Source organism: Mus caroli, unplaced genomic scaffold (genome assembly GCF_978045245.1).
Source record: "Mus caroli unplaced genomic scaffold, Mus_caroli_1 scaffold_16, whole genome shotgun sequence".
Classification (NCBI taxonomy): domain Eukaryota; kingdom Metazoa; phylum Chordata; class Mammalia; order Rodentia; family Muridae; genus Mus; species Mus caroli.
In genome coordinates, this window is record NW_028227271.1 from 41,113,769 (window position 1) to 41,127,011 (window position 13,243).

Genomic DNA, 13,243 nt, shown 5'->3' on the forward strand with positions numbered 1-13,243 from the left:
GGACCTCCAATACAGGAGACCTATGCATTGATTTTTAGCCAAACTATGCAATTGTTTCCTTAAGGTAATTTGGTGTGAGCTCACATATACACATTGGCATGCACGCACGTGCACACACACACACACACACACACACACACAAAGTTTACCAGATACCCCTTTACAATGCAGGCACATTAAAAGCCTGGCACATTTTTCTGTAGAATCTCTGCAAAGAGAATGGAGCAAAATGAACTTCTCAAGGTACAAGATTACAGCTACACCAAGGCTTCTCAATGCATAACATCTTTCAGTGAAAGAAACACAGCCTCGAGAACTGCATGGTTCTGCATCTGCACACTGGGTCAGCCATAGGTCATGGGCTGAACTCCTGTTTCAGCAATTCCTGCTTTTGGTTATAGGGATTATGCTGCCTGCCTGCTTAAGGCTTTGTTAACATTAGGGAAGGATGTGCTAATAAACTTGTCAACAAGATTCTTCCATGGACAATAAATGGTGTCACTATCTCCTTAGTTTTATTTTTGGTTTTATATTTCAGTGACTTCTGGGATGCCTGAAATAATTTATGATCTAAAACCCATTCTCTACCTCTACCCTCACCCCACCCCACCCCCATGTGTGTGTGTGTGTGTGTGTGTGTGTGTGTATTTCTGTATTTCTCTGTGTGTTTTTTGTTTTCTTTTCTTTTTTGATTTTTGTTTTTGTTTTTTTGAAATTGGCTATCACTATGTAGCTCTGGCTGGCCTGGAGCTCACTATATAAACTGGGATAGCTGGGAACTCACAGATCTGCCTGTCTCTGCCTCCCTAGTGCTGATGTTAAGGAAGTGTGTAACCATGCCCGAAAGAAAGGCAGTGCTGAAAGGCAGGGCTGAATCTATTCTCTCCTCCTTGTTTTTCTCCTCTACCTTGGACCAACATAGAAGTAGCTGTATTTTTCTTTTCAGAGCTGAGGACTGAACCCAGGGCCTTGTGCTTGTTAGGCAAGTGCTCTACCACTGAGCTAAATCCCAAACCCCAGAAGTAGCTGTATTTTAAGGAAACTAGTCAACACATTTTTGCAACAAGAATAATTAAAAATGAAACAATCAACTAGAGTGGCAACAAGAGAATTCAACTTAAGTAATCATCAGACGATCACAGAAAGTTTATGATCAGTTGAATGCTACTGGGAGAAAATGCACAGAATCAATCCATTGTGTTTTTGGCTTTCTTAGTTCATACTATCTATGTACATTCGTAATGATCATTACATGGGTCATACAGAGACAGAAGTGTCAGTACTCTGGCTTGACTTGTGTGCTTCTTACTTCCTGGAAATGTATAGGAGCAAATTTTAGGAAATTTGGAGAAAATGTGCTTTTATCCAAGAGGACTCACACCTCATTCTTGTCTCCCTTGGGTCTTTCCCATCCTGAGGTCCAGTCTCTCTCTAACAGTGCTATGGATCCTGGGAAATGAGCCAAGGATTCTAACAAAGAACTTGGTTTCAATCAGAGCTCACTTTTATCAGAAGAACCCAACTACGTTTGCTTCTTCCTGGCTTTTCCAAGAATTATGGATTTCGTTATTCCCCATAGGTGGGATCATGAAACACAGCTTTTATTAAGGTAGTGTTGTCATAAGATTGGAGGCCTTGACATTTTGGACAGTGGAGCCCAGGTTGCATAATGGTTACAACATTTACTCAATTATGTCAGGACATCTGCTGACTTACTTGTCTACATCTCATGTTTATTTTCATAAAGCCTTTCATTAGAGAACAGTTGCAAAATTAAATGGCTTAAATCATGTATGCTATTTAGGAAAGTACTCAAAGTACACTGGTGTCTCCTTGCTGATACCCACACTTTCTTATGTTTCAAAAGTTTGTGCTCCAGCAGGTCAGGGTATTTTTAGTAGAATCTTCCTATCTCTGAAGATCATGAGTAGCAAAAAGTCTAAGGATTCTCTGTCTATGTAACAATCACAGGTGGTACATCTCTGTAGGGGCAGGAAAGAACAAGATACTCCCTCCATCTTAATCATAGAACTACAGGAAGGTGTGGACCATTCACTTGAACTATGATCTACCAGTGATAGCAATGGAGACTAAGAAAGGTATCTAACCACACTGTACTTTGAATCCTAACTGGTAGGGGCTTTGTGATGTTTAAATGACTTCTTATAATCATTTGCTAACACACGTTTGGGGTTTTGTGGTTCCTAATGTCCCCCCTTTATTTTCTTCATCTAGAAAACATTGATTTCCACCATTTTTCTCCCAGGTCATTTTCAGCATTGTGGAGTTCACTCCACATGTTGGATAGACAGGGTCTTGAAGTCAGAGCTTTTCTTAAGGCAGTGTAATATAGGAGTTGATTCTATAACAAATGGGTCCAAATTTTACACTGTTGATGTGACTTCCTAGATTATGATATACATTCTGGGGAATTCATTTAATCAGTGTTTATTAGAGGAGGAGTGTTTACCAACATAGTGGCTATGTGACCTGGGAGAGTGGGGCCCATAAACAAGACTGACCACAGTCTCATGCAATAGCCAACTTTATTCAGAGCATCACATAATGTATACTCTGAGGGTTAAAAGGACTGTACATAAGTAAAGTGTACAATCACTTTGCTACATATGGGTAAAAACACATTTTTCCAGAGGCATTTAAACAAATAACAATAGCCAGTTATAACAAATAATCTGAGGCAAATTTGCTCCTATCTGCTACACCTTGGAGGGTCATGAAAGCATAATCCAAGAACAATTCCATGTTTTTGAAGAAACAAGTCACAAAACCCTTGTTGTGGTTTTTTTGGAGTTTTCTCAAAAGCACTCAGAATTCTCGTAACATGACTCTACTATTGGACCATGTTCCAACAGAGCAGCTCAAGTGGTCATCATATAGTCTCAGTTTCATTGACATAGCTGCGTTATCTTCCAGCAGGATTTTTGTCCATTAGTCTTCATGTTATTGATCATTTTGAGTATGTAATTTTGTTTTGAGTCATGAAAAACATAAATTAAACACAAGTCCCCAAAGCTTAACATATGTTAGTTCAGTGTTTTGATTTTTTTTTCTGCCATAAGTTGTTGGCTATCAAAGAAAGACAAACACAAAAATCAGGTATGAATTCCAAATTGTGAACCATAAGTTATATGACTTTTAAATATTACACTTATTAATAATTTGTAGTACATTTCATTATGTATTCATACATGCTAGAGGTGAAATGCAGTCTTTGAACGACCTTGTTACGCACAGGGAAGCCACTCTGCTGGGTATTTCTCTCAGTTACTGTTTAGAGATGGAGGAGGGTTAGAAAGGAAAATGCATTGCTTCCTTTTCCTGTCACTATGACAAACACCTAAAGCGAAGTAACTTAAGGCAGGAAGGGCTTGGCTCACAGTTCCAGGATCCAGTCTGGCATAATTATGAAGCCATGGTGGAACAGTGGCCCGAGGGTGAGGTGGCAGGAGGGTGAGGCTTCTTGTGTACATCTCCTTAGACCAGAAAGCAATCCTAGGAGTCATAATTGGGCTATAAATCTCAAGACTGGCTATATATCCTCCCTAGGGACTCACTTACCCAGTTAAATGATACCTTCCAGAGGGTCTTCAACCACCTGAAATAGAATCACCAACTGACAGATGCATAAGCCTGTGCTAAGAGAGCAACGCGGTGTTTACTGGTACCTGGCACTATGTACTTCAGACATGTAATCTCATATCTGAAGAACCCTTGAAGATGAAAATTTGGAATAAACATTTAGTTTCCTCTTACCCTAAAGCCCAAGCTTCCTTGCTACTCATAGGACAAGTTTGTAAAGCCTAATTAGTGTGACTTGAAATAATACTCTAGGTTTTACCAAGTCTTAAACAGAAAGGGAAATAGTTGAAAACGAACAGAGTGCCACATATCTATAGCAGAAAATCAGTTTCAAATGGGTAACCCCACCCCCCACCCCCAGCCACCACTGCCAAAGAGCCCTTACAGGGACCTGCTTGCAAGAGTTTATTTTGGTGGTATGTTCCCCAGGCTCCATCCATTCCCAACACATGCATGTGTTGCTGAAGAACCAGCATCCGGTTCCTTTGTGTGTGACAGTCCCACTCCAGAGCTAGGTAAGGAACTCTTTCATGCAGGGTGCTGACAGAAGTGTCCTGCCTCTGGGTCCACAATTTTGTCTTTTTCAAAGTGTGGGTTATTTCAGTGGAAAAGATCCAGCATATTGGCAAGCTGTGGGGAAAGAGACCCAGGCTTGTACGAGGAGTGAGGACTTCTGTGTGTACATATCATTCACTTTCTGAAGAAATTCTAGGAGTAGTACAGTACCCCTAAGAGTTCTTTGAGATAACAAAGACACTTGAGAATCGAGAGAGGCCATGGCTTCCTTCCAGCCTGTGACAGTTCATGTATGTTACTTAGAAGACTTAAAAACAGAAAAATGAATTGCCTTTATTTCTTGGATCACCAGAAGTGGAGCCTTCCTGAAAGAGGTCTTTTTTTTTCCCCCCACAGGGGTTAGTACCTCTATGCAGAACCACAAATGCTGTGCAGAGGGAATAGTGAGCTTCAACTCCGTGCTCAGACTTGATAGTCTTCTATATCAGCTTCTCTAGGTTAAGCTCATCTTACACAGTATCCATTGTGGTGAACAGAGTGGGAGAATGCCCCAACAAAGGATGTATAAAATCCTAGCTGAATATTGAAGCTGTCATTATCTCACATCCCCATCATCAATTTCTCCTACACTGAGAACTAAGTCACTGTGTTTTGAGCCCACAACTCTTTGAGAAAACAGAATATAAGATTTTTAAACAAGCATTAGAGAGAGAGAGAGAGAGAGAGAGAGAGAGAGAGAGAGAGACCCAGAGGTCACTCTATCCATTGAAATGGAAGCGAGGCATGTTTGCAAAGCATCCTGACACAGTCTGATATTCTTCCTGTGAAGTCACACGGACTTGACTCCCTCACTGGCACACACTCAATCATCCTTTTATGAACTTATTTAATAAACATGTTTTGAGTGCCTGTTATGTGGTACATATGGTGCCGAGCGCTGAGCAACAGAGTGCGCAAGGCAGACCAACTTCCCTCCGAGGTTACATGATCCTTGGAGGAGGAATAGGATGAACAAAGGATGTGGAGTGTGATGAGTCTATACAATATGTAAGGCTCATAAATACACAGAGAGGGCACAAAATGGGTTTTAGGAGATGAGTAGAGTCATGGGACGATGGACTGTCTGAAGCCTGGAGAATGAGTGTGAATGAACAAGGTCAAGATGGACAGTGTGAGGGAAGGGAGGGGAGGTACTCATAGGCAGAGGGAAAAGCAGAGAGTCCTGAGGCAAACAGGTCTTGTGCTCCTCCTGGACCTAGAGGAAGTTGAATTTGATACGAGTGTTCTTTGGCTGCTTCAAACCACATCGGTTCTCTCATGTCATTCAAATCCTTCTCATCCTTTTCAATGAACAAAAGTAAAATAAGGAGTCAAGTCAGAGCCCATTTCATGGGTGAGAATGTGCTGTTACCTGGAATGGTCTCCATGGAAACAGCATCTAAGAACAGGGAGATAAGGGAGCACTACCTCAGTCTCCCAGCCTCACTATCAGTTGTCACCATACTCCAGCCACATTGACCCAATTCCCAAACTAATGCCATTTAAATTACTCTTTAATATGTGGGATAGAGATTCCAAGTTGTAAATTATGTTATACTCTAAAAGAACTTGTTGTCTATGAAACTTTCTCTGTAGCCCCATGAGATGCTGCTCTACTATGGAGGCTCCTAGTGCCTGGGTTTTTCTTTATGATCTTAAGTGACTACCACAGCCTCGACTCTGTTTACTCATCTTTAAGATATAGGAGGACTGGGTTCTCTGTTGCAACTCTGCACAGAGAAACAAGGCTAACAGTTATGTACTGATAACATTAAGCATTCAATAACTCCATGCATCATTTTCCCTACAAATAAACGTAAGGAACTTTGTAGATACTTAAGAAGAGAAACTAAGGTAATTACCAAGTTAATACAAGTAGATTATGTAAACCTGGACCTTCTACACAACAGGGTTTCAACATATGTTATCTTTATTTTCAGCTGACCATGATCACTCAGGAGGGAAGTAGGGAACTTGACTTTGAATAAATCCTACGAGCGGGGAGGGAGGCAATCTGGGAAACTAATAATTAAAGCCCTTATTATGCCTAAGCACTGGGCAAAAGTTCTTGTGGGCTTGCTTATATCATTCTCAAAACAAGCAGAGAAAAAGAAATACAGCTAGGAACAAGGAGTTTTTGCACATTCAAATTCCTACCCTCTGAAGATGTAATCCTTGGTGGGGAAAAAAAGAACAGGTTTTCTAATTAACTCTCTGTAATAAAGATGCATAAGGGGAGCTAATGAATTGGTGCCCCACCTGCCTCCTTGCTGGAGCTTCTCACAGCTACCAGATTGCCTCTGAAGGCTGCAGCTTTCTCCCTGCTGCTGGCAACCCCAACAGAAAGAAGATCACAAGCTACTGTTCTACCCTGACAAACCTCCTACCCTCTCAAAGGAGCCCTCATTCTCCTTAAACTCCATCCAGGGATTGGAAACTGGGATGGAAAGCTTACTCAGAGTTGAAGGTGTTCTTGTCACAGAGAGTCTATGGAGCTAAGGTTTCCTTGTTCTTGACAGAGAGCCTAATTAGCCTTTAACTCTTTAACCACAACAGCATCTTAAAACACAGAGAGGAAATTATTCACCCGCACTCAGAGCCACATGGAAGGAATTAATGTCCTCTTCCACTAACCCTCTTTTAAGGCACCATAGTAAATACGCATTATGTTTAACAATCCTTTTACCCTGAAGCTAAGCATGGGTTTCAGTGAAAAATAAATATTCTCTAACGTGTCTCAGGATGCTACTGTGGAGTTGCAAGCAAAATGTCCCAGATTTCTAGCCCCAGCAGAATACATTGCCTAATGGCAGGGTCAGCAATCAGTAAATAAGGTTCCCAGGTCAATGTGTTATTTCAGATTCACTATGCAATGATACTCAAGCTTGTTTGGCAGGAAAGTCACTTGCAGATCTGGTTGTTTCCAGCCACCATGCTAGCTGTGGACAGAGTGTGGTATACTCAAGGCATGGGGATGACACTGTTGAGGTCATTGGTTGAATCACTTGCCTACTACACATTTGATTATTGTAACATAGCACAGGCTTTTCGTTCATGGCATATATTTTATCATGCATGTACTTTATTCATGTGCATTTATCTTTTTTATTAGGTATTTATTTCATTTACATTTCCAATGCTATCCGAAAAGTCCCCTACCTGCTTCCCCACCCACTCCCCAACCCACCCACTCCCACTTCTTGGCCCTGGCGTTCCCCTGTACTGAGGCAGATAAAGTCTGCACAATCAATGGGCCTATCTTTCCACTGATGGCTGACTAGCCCATCTTCTGATACATATGCAGCTAAAGACACGAGCTCTGGGGGACGGGTACTGGGTAGTTCATATTGTTGTTCTACCTATAGGGTTGCAGATCCCTTTAGCTCCTTGGTTTCTTTCTCTAGCTCCTCCATTGGGGGCCCTGTGATCCATCCAATAGCTGACTGTGAGTACCCACTTCTGTGTCTGCTGGGCCCTGGCATAGTCTCACAAGAGACAGCTATATCTGGGTCCTTTCAGCAAAATCTTGCTAGTATATGCAATGGTGTCAGCGTTTGGAGGCTGATTATGGGATGGATCCCCAGATATGGCAGTCTCTAGATGGTCCATCCTTTCGTCTCAGCTCCAAACTGTGTCTCTGTAACTCCTTCCATGGGTGTTTTGTTCCCAATTCTAAGAAGGGGCAAAGTGTCCACACTTCGGTCTTCATTCTTCTTGAGTTTCATGTGTTTAGCAAATTGTACCTTATATCTTGGGTATTCTAAGTTTCTGGGCTAATATCCACTTATCAGTGAGTACATATCATGTGAGTTCTTTTGTGATTGGGTTACCTCACTCAGGATGATGCCCTCCAGGTCCATCCATTTGCCTAGGAATTTCATAAATTCATTCTTTTTAATAGCTGAGTAGTACTCTATTGTGTAAATGTACCACATTTTCTGTATCCATTCCTCTGTTGAGGGGCATCTGGGTTCTTTCCAGCTTTTGGCTATTATAAATAAGGCTGTTATGAACATAGTGGAGCATGTGTCCTTCTTACCGGTTGGAACATCTTCTGGATATATGCCCAGGAGAGGTATTGCTGGATCCTCTGGTAGTACTATGTCCAATTTTCTGAGGAATTGCCAGACTGATTTCCAGAGTGGTTGTACAAGCTTGCAATCCCACCAACAGTGGAGGAGTGTTCCTCTTTCTCCACATCCTCGCCAGCATCTGCTGTCACCTGAATTTTTGATCTTAGCCATTCTGACTGGTGTGAGGTGGAATCTCAGGGTTGTTTTGATTTGCATTTCCCTGATGATTAAGGATGTTGATCATTTTTTCAGGTGCTTCTCAGCCATTCGGTATCCCTCAGGTGAGAATTCTTTGTTTAGCTCTGAGTTATTCATATATAAATATAGGACTTTATAGGAATATAGGAACATATAAACTTATTCATGTATATATATATATATATATACATATATATATATACAAATATAACATTCAGAAGTATAAATAAATAAAAATACATGAGTGAATGCATATGCATAAATGTGTATGAGTAAACCTTTGTTATGAAGATTATATTGATTTCTATTGATAAAGAAATGTGCCATATAAATTAGTGGCTTATTTATAACTTTCTGAAAAGCATTGTTTTTTTTTTTTCATTTTTTTTTTAATCAGTTAAGGTGGACTTGAAAATAAACTATCTGAGTCTAAGAAGTTGTCAAATGTGAATCTCACAGTCCTAGATTTCTGCAGAGGGTTTGCAATAAGACATATATCCAAATATGCACACGAGTAATTAGTGTCCACAACATGTTACTCATTGGCTTCATGACTTTTGGCAAGGGATATGTGTAATGGGGCTATTGACAGTATTTACTAGGGATGACAGAAGTGTGGTTATTTGTTTGTTTGTTATGAGACAGAATCTCTATATAGAGCTCTGGGTATCCTGGAAGTCACTATTTATATCAGCCTAGCCTTGAACTCACAGAGATCTATGTATCCAGAAAAGGAAAACCATGCTAAGCAATATATCACTACTTCTATCTATATATAACTATAGCTAAACTTTGCAATCTTCTTTTTTTTTTTTAATATTTTTATTACATATTTTCCTCAATTACGTTTCCAATGCTATCCCAAAAGTCCCCCATAGCGCCCCCCCACTTCCCTATCCACCCATTCCCATTCTTTTGGCCCTGGCATTCCCCTATATTGGGGCATATAAAGTTTGCAAGTCCAATGGGCCTCTCTTTCCATTGATGGCTGACTAGGCCATCTTTCGATACATATGCAGCTAGAGACAAGAGCTCCGGGGTTCTAGTTAGTACATCATGTTGTTCCAACAATAGGGTTGCAGATCCCTTTAGCTCCTTGGGTACTTACTCTAGCTTCTCCATTGTTTGAAAAGGTACTTACTATTTTTCTAAAGGGCCCAGTAAGTTTATTCACGATGTTTTATATGCTCAATACATATGTAAATACAGTCAAATATGGAAGGGATCTGACTGTATAAAAGACACAGAAAGACTACGGTCTGCATGCAAAGGAGGGCCTCAGTAACGATTGAGAGAATCATTTCATGAGAATTTCAGCAGAAATGCTTTAGAGGTTATTAAATAAAAGAAGATTCAATTAATTTTATGTATTGCCCTTTGATGGTTTAACTTCATTGACAATGAGACTGGATTTGAAATCACCCATAGGATATATCCATCCTTAGTGTGAGCACCATCTAATGGGCAGGGATTCTAGATTGAATACAAAGGTAATATAACCGAGGACCAGTGTGTATCTTTTTTTTTCCCAGATGCAAACACAATAGGACTAGCTGTCTGTGCTTTTGTAGAGTTTTTCTTCCTGCTGGGTATTCTAAGATAGTATAGATTGTATCTTTAAACTTAGTCAAATAAGCCTCTTTTCCTTAAGATACTTTCAGCAGACAATGAGAAAACTAATGTGTTATAACTCTCTTTCCAAGTAACATATTGAGCATACATATACATACATACACACACACACACACACATACTTGAAAGCAATGCACACATAGGCATGTAGCTATTTAGTGACTATTTTGCATATAGACACACATATGTGCTCACACAGTTTCCTAGGTACACAACCATAAAAACTGCAATAACCTTTTATTGTCTGTACACTCCAGTGTGAAGATTGTTGGTTGTCAAGGATGACCTTGGTGGTCAGTCCTACTGGAAGAGTCAATGGGCCAAGAGTATCTTTTAACCCAACCACTGAGCTTTTAGACATTACATTTCATCTAGAACTAGTTCCTTTAATGCAGTTATCTGATCAAGTAGATAGTAGCCATTTACCATTTCTTTAGACAGTCACATGCTCATAAAAGTTATGCAAACTGCTCCTCAGGAATTCACATCACATCACACCAGTCAGAATGGCTAAGATCAAAAATTCAGGTGACAGCAGATGCTGGCGAGGATGTGGAGAGAGAGGAACACTAGAAGTCTAGAGTTCAAAACCAATTCACAGGCTTTCCAGAACCCACCTGTAGTCCAATGTTCTTCATGCTAAGGGACACAAGAAATTGTCTCTGGCAGACTCAATTAATTATAAATGGACTTCACCTGGTATGTAAAATAATTGAAACAGAAAAGAAGAAAAAAAAACCCTCTAGTACATACCACACACACTAAATATGGTTTGGTAAAACACACTTAAATATACATTTGTTCCTATGTCCAGAATATAAACCAAAAATAGATTTTGTACTATAGGTCTTAGTCAAGACATTTGAAAACTGCTACCCTGTATTCTGCAGACATAATCAGTCCAAACTTAGGCCCAAGAGTTGTGTTGGATTCTTTCTGCCTGAATAAATTGCTTCCTGATGCATCCCCTTTTAGCAGTAAACATTCCTATCTCCTAATCCTAATCAAATTGCAGAAGGATTCCTTCCTCAAAGGATGTTTATCAGTACCTAGATTCCTCCCACCCCCTTTGTCCTTTGTCTCTGCCTCTTTATGCCTATTGGTATTGGAGCATCCAAGAAAAAATGAACACCCAATGGGCCTGTATGGCTTTGAGCTTCATGGAATGGAAAATTGCTTTGAGATGATTTCTCTTATTTTTACATCTACCAGATTTCTCTATTTAACAGTCTAGTCTAAGCTCTAAGATTTTTGGAAAGGAGATGCTAAGAAACACAACAATAGCAGCAAATAGTCAGGAGAAAAGATAAGAGACTTGGCATTGTGGTAATATGTAAGTATATTGAGATCTTCCTGTATTCCATTAATCATATGCTCAGTCTCTAAAAAGTTCAAATATTCAAATAAGATCTCTGTGAAGAGAAACTTAGTAGTTTATTAAGTATGTTTTGGGTAAAGGATATATGAGTTTAATTTGTTCACATGATTACAGTCCCACAAAATGTTAGAAACTAATAGCTGTTGTTTGGTCCATGGACAAGATGCCTGCACTATTAGCTGGAGAAAAGGACACCAGAGAAGAAATGAGAGATGTCCACTCCCTTTTCCTGACCAAGCCAGGCCAACATAGCATGCTGTACTGTTTATGATGTCTGTGATGTTTATGAGGTCCACATGCTCTTCATTTTCACATGCTTAGTCAGAAAGGAATCCGTTTAGAAGGCTGATCATGCTTCAGTGCATGGCCACACACACACACGTGAGGACATGTGCAGTACTCACTGGATACAGTGGCTCTTAAAAGAGAAATGAGTACATGAAGTTCAGAGAGGGATGTAGTATATGTGTTGGATCCAGTAGGACTGGGAGAGAAAGAATAGAGGGTAGATATGGTAGAAACCCATATTCGTGTATGAAATTCTTGAAGAGTTTATTTACCATTTTAAAGTGATCTTCGATGTTAAGAGAATCCAGTTGAACAGAGCACTAGATGACAAAACTATAAAGTCTTTCTGTTCAAGTCTCAGGTTCTTCCTTATCTTAAACTGTAGATGGACTGAGTCTACACTTGTAGTGCAACACTTGCCTTACATGCATAAGATCCTGAGTCGAATTCCCAGTACTGTAAAATAATCACCAAAACGAAAAATCCAACTTAAAAATAGTAAGTTCTTAGTCGGTCAGCTTATGTGACAAACTGATCTAAATAAAAGATGTGATCTCCCTCTCAGGTTCCATTACAACTATTCCTGCTTTAAGCATGGGCCCTTTCGTTCTCTCTGTCTTGAATATACTTTTCTTAGTTCAGGTCCTATTAAAAGATCTTAATAGCTGGTGGCAACAAAGCAAGCCCAAGATAACTAACTAACTGTGAGAAGGAGTCTACCAGTCTTGATGTTAAACATGGTAGGGATATGTTTAAAGACTTGAGTAAGCCTCTATAAGCTGGGAGAAAACCTTTATTGAGAGTAAAGAAAAAGAGCTCTCAATCTGACAGTCACCAAGGTTTCAGTTCTTCCAGGAATGAGGTTGGAAGGAGAACATAAAGTCCACATGGTGAGATGACACCTCCTCTCTGCCTTCTGAGACACTGTGCAGAGGACCTAGTTATGTTACCTATGATTTCTTACCTGCAGTCCAATGAGATTCTGAACAGGTGCTGTTTGACTTGCTAAGATCAGGGGTTTTGGGTGTTTTTGTTTTTGTTTTTCGTGGCAAGAGATAGCCCTACCTCATAGGTATAGCCTTCCTCCTCTGGGCACCGGATTCCAGTTGTTTTAAGGAAACATGTACAATTACTGAACAATTAAGAAAATACTAAATTGTAGCAAAGTTTGCTAACTCCATGTGCTTGTTCTTCCTAAAGGTGACACCTTAAAACATGGGAGTTAATTAGTAAAGGAAACCGTGGACCATGTCTATATCCTTAATCACTCACCACTCTACCAGGCTACCTGGGTGTTGCCTTTAAAGATCCAGAAGTTACTCATGTGAAGATTTGTGCATTGTCTCCTAACTCACCTATCACAAACGGTTAAAAGAATAATCTTTTATAGAACCTAAATCTTGACAAAGTATTTGGTAATCATTATGTTACTTGCTCACAAAGCTCAAAGATAACATTTTAGCTCTCTGAATTAGAAACTGCATGTTATTTCCTAAGGCTGAACAAAGTAAACCTAAAA

At 39.9% G+C, this 13,243-nt stretch overlaps 1 pseudogene; it reads right to left on the reverse strand.

Annotated features, from left to right (window-relative positions):
• Positions 1 to 1,812: 1,812 nt before the first annotated feature.
• The window catches only part of LOC147000768 (uncharacterized), a 29,560-nt pseudogene continuing 18,129 nt past the window's right edge, over positions 1,813 to 13,243 (reverse strand).